Source organism: Brassica oleracea, chromosome C4 (assembly GCF_000695525.1).
Source record: "Brassica oleracea var. oleracea cultivar TO1000 chromosome C4, BOL, whole genome shotgun sequence".
NCBI lineage: Eukaryota > Viridiplantae > Streptophyta > Magnoliopsida > Brassicales > Brassicaceae > Brassica > Brassica oleracea.
In genome coordinates, this window is record NC_027751.1 from 18073200 (window position 1) to 18082836 (window position 9637).

Genomic DNA, 9637 nt, shown 5'->3' on the forward strand with positions numbered 1-9637 from the left:
GATTTGCAAGTTTAGCAGCAGACATGGACTTCTTAGCATCAACTACAGGAGATGGAGGGAGATGACCTCCACAAGGTGCTGGAGATTTCTCTTTATCTTTTTCTAATCTTCTACTCTCTAGTGACTTTAACCAAACTCAAGTAACCTGCAAAATGATCATTACGCAAATCAGATCACAAAAGAATATTTCCAAACTCTAAAACTAACAACAGTGAAGTAATCCTAGTAGAGCACAAGTTTTTATGCTAGCCCTGAATCAAAAGAGGACAACTTTAGTTGAAATTAGATCAAAAGAAACGATTTTGTGAAGTACATAGCAAAGACAAAAAATTTAGTCAAGTGTTCTTCATGACGAAAACAAACAAGAAATAGAGTAAAGACATAACCTATATCCATGTTTAGAAAGCTTAGTAACAAAACAGAGTGCCTCAAGAGTGTCAACCAATACAATGAGAAGCAAAACAAAATCAAAATCAAATGACAAACAAACCGAGTCTTTACTAGTTTCAAGCTGGAAGTGCCGAATCCAGAATATGAAGACAACATGAGTAGTTGAACAAGTGACCATTTCTCTTTAACCAGAGAAACTGCAAGAGGCTCCAAGTAACTGAAAACAAGATGCTTCATCAATCAAACACTGCACAATCCTTGCTGTATTCCATTCCCACCTGACACAACACAATTAACTGTAATAAAGAACAAAACTTCCAATTGAAAAATCCGAGTGTACTCACCACTCAGTCTGATACAGGGAAGGACACATATCCATCTTAAACAAACTCGAAATCGAGTTTCTCCTACTCTCCAAAAGCGCAAATGAGGACGCAGATTCATAAGCAATCCTTCGCCACTGTGCATCGCCGATCTCGCCGTCCTCACCGCTAAGCCTCACGTTTACAGTCTTCCATCTCAGAGGTAGCAAGATAAGCTCCCTTGTGAACTTATATCCTCTTCTGCCATTGAAGACTAGCAGGTCTTCTTCCCCTCCAACATCTAAGGTTTCGCAGAAGCAGAGAGAACATATAGGGTTTGGGATTGTCGGAGCGCAGCTGAATTGAGAACGGAAGAGGTGGGGAAACTCGCCGGAGTTGTGCCGAATCTGGGTTTGAGATCATCGAGTTGAAAATAATTGATTTTTTTTTCTAGACATGAATGAACGAAAATTTGTTGTCTAGAGGAAGAAATGACTTATCAAAAAAAGAAATTCCCAAAAACAAAAAGTTTTGGTGTCAAAAATCAAAATTTCCGTAAGTGTTGGCGGTTTAAAGTGTTACCAAAAAAAAAGTGTGTACTAAAATGGGTTTTTGACTTCCCGCTTAGTGAAAATACTGCATAGCGTTGATTTAATGCTACGATAGAGTTGCAATCCGACTTTTGACCTTTTTAGTAGCAGTTGGTGAATTCGTGCTACCGTGAACTGCTACCAATATTCATATTTCTTGTAGTGCGTCAACCTGAAAACAACCAAATCATAGTCCCAGCGTCGTCTTTAAATCAACCCAGATTATCGATCATTCCAATCCTCGGAAGACGAAACGTACACAACCCTTCAAAATATCGGTTCAACCATTTTCTTTCGTAAAAAAAAGGAGTAGGTACGTATACTATACTCGTATACTCCCAAACTTCAAAAAATTTTGCCTCGTCATCAAGAAAACACTTTCGTCAAAGCAAACTCTCGCAGAAATAGGCAGAAAAACAATTAGGCAATACGATGCCACACTAAAATCGTCCCAAAAAGGCAAACGACAATCTAAAATTCGTCTAAAAGCTAGCAACATATCCAGATGATCATGAACATAATCTCAAAGACTATACAGTATTTCTTGTTGCAGTCATGCGTATAGAAAACATGTACCAATATCAAACTGTAACTCGACGATTAGCCAAAGTCTTGAAGCCCTTTCCGGCTTTATAAAGCCAGTTTCGTATAAAAATCAAAAATTATACGAGAAATCTTCACACATCATAGCATTTAATTCAGTTTCCGTTAAATCAAGTGAGTCACGGAAAAGCATCGAAAACATTTGCGACAAAGAAAAATAGGAATAAAAGTAGCAGAGAGCACAACAAAGGGATCACTTTCTTCCTGATCATTGGCTAGATCTACCGCTGGTTGACCAATTCGTTCCAGAAACGAATATGTCATGAGAATCCTCTCAAAAGCCTATGAAAAACGTTATGCGACTAGATCGTAGAGAAATAAACTTCGGTAACACTCCATGAGTAACTCCAAGCAACTTTCAAAAAAGATTGAAATCAAAGCAGAAACGTTTCTCGTAAAACCCGCAGAAACAACGCTACTTTGACATGTGTATACATATCACTGATTTACAACCTTCGTAAAACCAGTCGCCCATTACTTACGCGAAAAATTCTTCGTACAATCAGATCAATTCATACGAAGAAACTTTTAAAAGTAAACATAACAGGTTTTACGAAGAAGTATTTTTCGTATAGCAAATACAAAGCTGTAAGATCTGACTTTGGATGATCAATCAAAACTTTATATCTTCGCATTACGATCTAATAGAGTTCATTTTTTAGCCCTGCGGCTCGCTGGCTTCTGCCTTTCGTTCCCCTCGGTCACATCCGAGCAGGCAATCATCCCACAACTGACTTTACACTGGTTCTGTATCAAACCTCTTAGGACAAAAACGAATCAATTTTCATAAGACTATAGGTAACATTATACGAAACATTCATTGTATAACTGAAACCTAAAGCGGAGAATCGTTTTCTATGAATATCGGGCATCTTAACACGGATAACCCCGGTATACTTGGCCCATCAATCTCGACAAGCGCTCTCTGACCCTCGGTCAATTACGCCTTCCAGTAAAAGTCTGAACCAGAATTCAGCATCCCCTTTAAGGACAATCGTAAACTAACATGACCTTCATGTTAACACGAAAGTACCATGGTCTAATCCTTGACCTACAACATCGTTGGCTACCTTAATGAACATATCCTTCACGCCAAGCTAATGTATTTGAGAAACCATCGCTCCATCACTTAACGGCTAAACGACAATCTGCGATTTGTCTAAAAACGTCATGTGACTATTAAGAAAATAATTATCGTATAACCCATAGTCGAAAATCACATGATAAATTCTTCGTAACAAAACTCAGTCCTAACAACCAAGATTCGCGGAAAACTTAAAATTTTCGACAATCGACCAAGTTCAATATGTTCCACAATTCACTTTAAGCCCGCTACGTTTTACCCATAACACGCGGCATGTAAGGAAAAATTCGTAACAAAGCTCCTAGAGCTATACGAAACATCCTCAAAAATGCACGAAATAGATCTCGGAAGGCCAACACTTCACAAAACACTATGAAGGAAAACGCTTCTTCCCATGGACAAATTTACGAGACCCCTCGGTCCTAATTCCTCGTTCGCAAATCAAACTATTAGCATCCAAATAGCAACAACAGTTTTGGCTGCGAACATCCGCAGACAAACTAAAAATGTTTCTCCGACGTAGGGTTAAGACAAAAATCTTGCAACACCGCGAAACATCTTCAAGCCGGAAAATTTCAACCACGAAACGTGGCATGCAAAAGAAAAACCAATATTCAGCATCGGAGACGTCGCAGATGCTTGAAGAATAAGTTTTTCTCGACAAAAATACCTTCCTAGATAAAAACACCTTCTTGGAAGACCAAACAATCATACGCACTAACATCTTCTCAAACACGTATTCTTCGTGGAGACTCAAAAATGGTAATATCTACCATTATGTTCGTTGTTGATCACAACAAACTCTTAACGACCTAAACAGACTTAGCCATCTCATAGAGATAGCTCTCAGACATCCGACACAAGGATAATAGCGCTATAAAAGAAATCCAAAATTTTGGTCAGCACTTGCAGGAGACTTAGAAATTGTCCTTGGAGAGATGCTCGGTTCCAACCATACAAGTCGTATAAGCCGAGAACCTATTGCGGACTTTAAATTGGTATGGAATCAGGTTGAAACTGTAACGGGATACGTAAGCCAAATTAGTCATTTCACACCCTAAAACCAGAAGTAAGCCTAGGTCTTGCCCTAAACCCAACACACTGGTCTGTAACTTCTCTAGGCATGATATCGAAAGATACGAGATCCCAAAATATGTCTCTTCGTCTGTGTACGAGATCCTAAAACCAAAAGTAAGCCTAGGTCTTGCCCTAAACCCAACACACTGGTATGTAACTTCTCTAGGCATGATATCGAAAGATATGAGATCCCAAAATATGTCTCTTCGTCTGTGTTCCAACGTTCATGAAATTCCGAAAAGCAAAATTTTTGAACATTCTCGTCTAAGACGAACATATAATATAATGATCTATCAAAGAGTTAGAATATGAGATGACAACTCATAAACTTCCCTATACATTCATATGAATATAAACATGCTCTTAAAACGCTAAACTCAATTCATTAAAACAGCCAGCAAAGCTAGTCTTGAGGCCCGCAAAGGTCCAATATAAAATGTCATCGGCAGTAACATGCCTGATAACCTCTACACAACATATAAACTGGACCGTAAAGGTCTCACTGGAAAACAGGTCTTAAGAATCTTAACTCCCGGATGAACTACGAAAGGCTTGATCCCTTCAACAAGGGTACGTTGGCAGCCTTCACAAGGTGCAGCCTTAATCTTATCGCACTCCACTTTTAGTAGAGTGAGCAGACCACTTCCAACCATTAACTCCACCTAACTTACCTGACCTGCCTAACCGCTCGCAAGAACATCGCAAAAATTCTAGCGAGCTGAGGGTCTAACTGTTGGGGTCAAAATCGTTTACGACGGAATAAACGTCAGAAATTTCCCAGGATATGTCCTCTTTGAAAAAGAGAGATAATTTTTTTAAAAAAAGAAGAAGAGCGGGATTACAGAAAGGATTCATACGATAAGTCCTCGAGAAAGGTTACTCTAGGCCTCGGACAAACGAATCCAAACAACAAAAAACTATAAAGCTCTATCACCCAACTCGCCCGTTCGGCGAGTTAGAACGAACGCACCGTCAAACTCGTCGTAAGGGCGAGTTGGACCAAATGCACCGTCCAACTCGCCGAACGGGTGAGTTGGACCAAACGCACCGTCCAACTTGCCGAACGGGAGAGTTGGACCAAACGCACCGTCCAACTCGCCGAACGGGCGAGTTGGAGCGAGCGAACCGTCCAACTCGCCCATTCGGCGAGTTGGATCAACTAATCCATCTTCGTCCCGTCCTCGTAGCTACCTCCTTCGAGATCAGATCGAACTTGCTCTTGTTTCATCTCGATCGTAGTCATCATTGAAATTTACGATTTAAAAACTGAAGAACTTGTTATCTCGTATGAAATTTGAATTGATCGTATGAAACGGAAACGGTTAACTAAACACCTTGAACTGCCTCCACTATACGAGAAAGTCGAACTTTCTTCAGAATCGATGTCGTTTCAGAAGCGGTCTTTCAATAAATCGTAAAAACGCTTAAGTCGAAAAATGGCCCGAAAGGTTCCAGAATGCGGCTAAAAGCCCACTCACGATTTTATACGAAATCAAGCCTAATAATAATGATGGTTTATCTTTTATTGTGCAGGAGAAGATAAATGTCAAGTTCGGAGGATAAATGTGAAGTTTCCAAAGATAAACACAAAGATTGAAGGAAAATGGAATATTTCCGCGAAGCGATAAACTCGACCAAGGGCATAAAGGGAAAGAGAAAACCGCCTCTAGGAGGAGTATGTAAGGACGTCGAGGTTGAAGAGGCAAGGAAACAATTCATTTTACTCTTAGAACTCTTTGCAGTTAGAAACTTTAGGCATTATTCTCGACATGTTTTGTTTTTATGATTGGCACTCGATTACTAGATGAATTTGCAAAGGTGGTTCGATCTCTTGTTCTACTATTTCTATCTACTTACGTTCGGCTTGATCCTCGAAAGGGGTACGTAGGCAGCCTGTCATAAGGTTCAGTTCGAAATCAACCAAAACCTTTTTTGTATCTTTTTCGTCTTCTGTTATCGAGCTGCGACTCAACTAGGTTTTAGGTTGCTAGAACTAGGTAATTTGCTGACATCTCTTGCGGCCAAAGATTTTATAATCTCTTGTAATGATCGCAACGCTCTTACGCGGATTCGAAATAAGATCTACCTTTTATATAAATTCGTTTTGTTATCTTTTCATATTTTCTGCATTTTTTTGGTCACTTGTCGTTGGCTCTCGCAGAGAATCCGGAACCTTAGGAAAAGTTAGAGTTTCTTGACTTTCCTCCGATTACGGAAATCGACAGTGCGAATTTTGGTTTCCACAACTGGTTTAAATCAAAATTTAAATTGAAATTTAAAAATTAAAGATTAATTTTTTTTTAAATGATTAAAATTTGATTTTAACTCTAAACTATAAACATAAACTTTAAACCTAAACCTTAAACTTTAAAGAATAATAAGTATCATATTTAATGTTCAAAGATAAACTTTATAATTCTATAGTTTAGGATTTGAGGTTTAGATTTAAGAAAAGATTAAAGTTAGAGTCTTGTAAGTAAGAATTGTATAAGTGATTGTAAGAGAACATATATCTCAAGATCAAGTTAAAGTCTCACTTGAAAATTCAAGAAACTATACACATTCAGTTGATTTATATTCACTTTATATTGATAAGATGATCTTTAATATAACTTTTTAAAGTACTTGAATTCAATTTTCCGATTTTAGGGTATGTTTGAGGTATGGCTGAGTTATATAAACGATACGGCTGAGTTATCTAAACGACATGACTGAGTTATATAAACATTTTCTGATTTTAGGGTATGTTTGAGGTATGGCTGAGTTATATAAACGACAAGGCTGAGATATATAAACGACAAGGCTGAGTTGTGTAAACATAGCATAAGTCAAATGAAAAATACATGGGTGAGTTATTCTTACATAGAAAACCAAAAATACAGGTTTTCTGCACCATTTCGGTGATAACTCCTCCATGTCTCCAAGCTTCATTGAACTCCTCTGTGTCGTCTCTGCTGACTCCGTCACTTCTTTCCGTCTCCCCCATTCTCTTACTGTTCAATCTTCTCTTTCACTCAGATCTGGAAAAAAATTTAGATTATCCAAATATGAGTATCAAATCACAAACAAACTTCAATGAAAACAACCCACAACTGCCAACTTGGATGTTTTTTGGAATGTATTTTCCTTTTCTCCTCAGAATGCACACTTCTTATAGGTAGGTTTTCGGAGATTGACAGGAAGTAACTTAGCCACAACTGCATATATAAACCACTTGTAAAAGAAAAGTAACTCAGCCACAACATATATTAAAACTCAGCCACAAACTCGAAAAACTCAGGAGAGAAGATGATTTTGGGCGAGTGCAGCAAAGAGGATTTCGTAGAAACGCTTGCGGAGCAGACGATTTCGCGAAGACTTTATCGGAGAAGAAGATTTCGTGAAGACTTTATTGGAGAAAACAGTTCGAGAATTTCAGATGATAAACAACAATATCGACTCAAAAGATTAGGGTTTAAGCGACGAATGATGAAACTTGTGGGGTTCTTTTTTCAACACAGGAAGTTTAGTTAGAAAGACGATTCATTATCTTCCTTCTCTTTTGATCAGAATAATTGCAGTTATAATGACATGGCTACAGTAATTATGACATGAATTTATGGTTTAAAAATAATCTCAATTAAATAAAACTAACCAAGAGTCTTAATTGTAATTAACTAGGAGTCTACAAATATTCTAGTAATTTTTAAAAAATATATGTTATTCTAGTCATATCCCAATTTTTCCTTAACATTCTAGTAATTTTTTCTTAGTAATATGAATCTTTGAAAGATATTCTATGCTGTCTGAATATTATATCTATATATATACAGAAATGTTTGCCTCTCTCATGTGCTGCCACCTAGGATCCAGGTCAGAAAGTCGTTCAACCTGCTGCTGACACGTGGATCTCTTAGAAAAATACAAAACCAAACAAGAGGTAAGAGAAAAACAAGGCGATGCAGACGGCGATTTAGGGTTTTCGATGGTTTCTCGTCGATGGGACCCGAGCATTATCATAGGGATTTCGATCGGTGCAGACAGATATCATGGTGATTGGAAATGGGGCTCTCTTTCGAGGTTTTTGGGGTTCGATATGGGTGTCAACAGAGGGATCTTTGGAGGAATAAGGAAAGTTTCGATTCGGCTCTACTGGAATTCGATTTCGAATGTAGTCAATGTCGAATCACGAATATACAAAGGTAGTATCTCTGGAATTGAAGTTTTAATGGTTCTTTTCTTTGTCATTGAGATTCGGAGACACAATCAAAGATTGGGTTTTCTTGGGGTTTGGCAATTACGGTATCTGGGCATTTCGGAAAGGCGACGTAATCTTGGGATCGAGAACGAAAGTAACAATCTGCTGAGATATCGTTTCATGTGGGAAAATGTTTTGGGTGAAAAAAAAGAAAAATGGTGGCAATATATAAGGATGTTAGGATCGACTCTCTTTTGTATCATTCTTCCAAGCGTCTCATCTTCTACTTTCATTCTATTTTGGGTGAAAAAAGGGAAAAATGGTGAACAAGTGGAGAAGGTGGAGACTAGCAAGATGGTAACTAGTCTGGACAAGACTGAGGAAGTGATGGGTCATGGAGTTGGCGATGCTGTCACAGAAACTATGGAGTTTAATGGAACTGAGACAGATGTGGAGGGTAAGGAAGAGGCTAAGGCTGATGAGGATGAATTTCAGGCACTCACAGATGGGGAGGTGGAAACGGTCCAAGTGGATACGAGGGAACCTAAGAACGTGGAGAATGAGCAGGGGGGGATTGGTGATCAGAGTGTTCAAGCAGAGGATGATGAGAAGAAGAAAGGAGCACGTAAGGCGTTGTTCAAGAAAACAACGGCGATCACAATGGGGACTTCTAAGATGAGGTTTGTTCAGGCAGTGCTTTCACCACGGAAGAATGCTCATGCTAAGCCAGGCAAGAGACATGGAGGAGGAGATGGAGCAAGACAGACAGAGGATAAGGGCCCCTTAAACCCTAAACCTTCCTCTTCCAAACCGTGGATCAAATCTCAAGAAGTACTGTGGTCTGATAAGTGGTGGGGTTGGGGAGTTTTTCATTATTTTTTATCAATAAGCTCTATGAGCATTTCTTTGTTGTTGGGAATTGGGGTTTTATGGCATTGTTTTGGCCGATGGGTTTATGTTTTCCTAGTGCTTTTGGTTCTGGTCTTATGTTGGAATAAACTTGGTGCTTTTATTGCTTCTACTATCTCTTCTCGGTCATGGCTGATAGGGACTGTGAGTCTTTTCGTAATGTATTGGTTTATCTGGACGTTGCGGTTTTGGTTTTGGGATGTTTCTCACACTACAAGAAAACAGCGGCATACTGAGGGAAAAAATCGTCGGTATGTCGTCGGAATAACGCTATTCCGATGACATACCGACGAAAAAAGTCCTCGGAAATAACTTCTCGGAAATTCATCTTTCCTCGGAAATCCCTCGGAAATTTCCGACGGAATTCCGAGGAAATGAAAGTCCTCGGAATATTCCGAGGACTTTTTTTCGTCGGAAATTCCTCGGAATATTCCGAGGAATATGTCGTCGGAATATTCCGAGGGATACACTTCCTCGGAATATTTCCAAAATTCAAAAAAAAAAT